The 974-nt window shown below is 60.1% G+C and overlaps 1 long non-coding RNA gene across 1 annotated transcript in view; it reads left to right on the forward strand.

The window, feature by feature from the left end:
* The first annotated feature begins 585 nt into the window (after positions 1-585).
* LOC119304968 overlaps positions 586-974 on the forward strand; it is a 1,829-nt gene continuing 1,440 nt past the window's right edge. The window contains exons 1-2 of the long non-coding RNA XR_005148492.1: positions 586-600; positions 741-826. This is a non-coding gene — a long non-coding RNA (uncharacterized LOC119304968). The remainder of the gene's footprint in view (positions 601-740; positions 827-974) is intronic.

Genomic DNA, 974 nt, shown 5'->3' on the forward strand with positions numbered 1-974 from the left:
TCATCGCGCACGCTCAAGCCGCTCGCCGCCACCACGCTCCTCCACCTCCAGGCGACGCCGAGCCCGCGGTCTCCCTCCCCAAGATCGCGCAGGAGCCCGCGGTCCTCTTGCACCTACAGCTCGGCTCTCCTCCTCCCCTTCCAGATCGCGCCGCCACCATCACCCCGCCTTCCAGATCCGACGCCATCCCCACCCACCACCGCCACGCCACCCACCGTCGACCTCGTCTCCGCCATCCCCTCCCCTCACCTTCCCCATATCCACTAGTCCAGGCACGACCATGGCGTCCCCCCCTCCTCTCTGCTAGGGTTAGGATTTCCACCTAACCCTCCCCCGATCTGGCAGCCACCGGTGACCTCCCTGCCCGTCTCCGGTCTCCCCCACCGGTGCTGTCCCCACCCTCGATGCCCTCGCCTCGGGCGGCACCACACCCTCTTCCCCTCCCCCACTCTCTTCCCTTGGCGCGCCACCACCGTCTCGTCGCCAAGGGCGGCTGCTCGTCAACGCGCACGGCTTTGAGATGTCAGAGATGTCAGGGTACGGCGACGCTTCGGGCACCGGCGGCATGACGGCGCTGCAGATTCCCCGAGACATACGCAGGTGAGTGATTTTTTCCCCATTCACTTTCTTTCTGTTCCCCGCGTTCTGTTTCAGTCTTTCAGAGAGATTTCTCCAACTTATTATCCGGTTGATGCTCGGATTCTTTCTCACGCGCAATTGATCTCCTTCATATATATCAGCGTTTCGGGCCCTTGGATTCGGGTATGCTGCCTCCACCTTGAGTGCCACCTTCATCAATGGTGTCCTTGGCCCCCAGACCAGACCGGTAATCCTTCGACAGAGAATTCTTATGTCGGAGTTTTCTTCCCTGTTAAGTTTAAGGTTCCTGGTTTACTGTTAGCTTGTGGCTGCAACATACCCTTGCTTCCCTGAGAAGAGAAGGCAACGCTAGATTAGAACGCGTCATTTTGTCT

This window comes from Triticum dicoccoides, chromosome 5B, assembly GCF_002162155.2.
Source record: "Triticum dicoccoides isolate Atlit2015 ecotype Zavitan chromosome 5B, WEW_v2.0, whole genome shotgun sequence".
In the NCBI taxonomy this organism is placed as follows: domain Eukaryota; kingdom Viridiplantae; phylum Streptophyta; class Magnoliopsida; order Poales; family Poaceae; genus Triticum; species Triticum dicoccoides.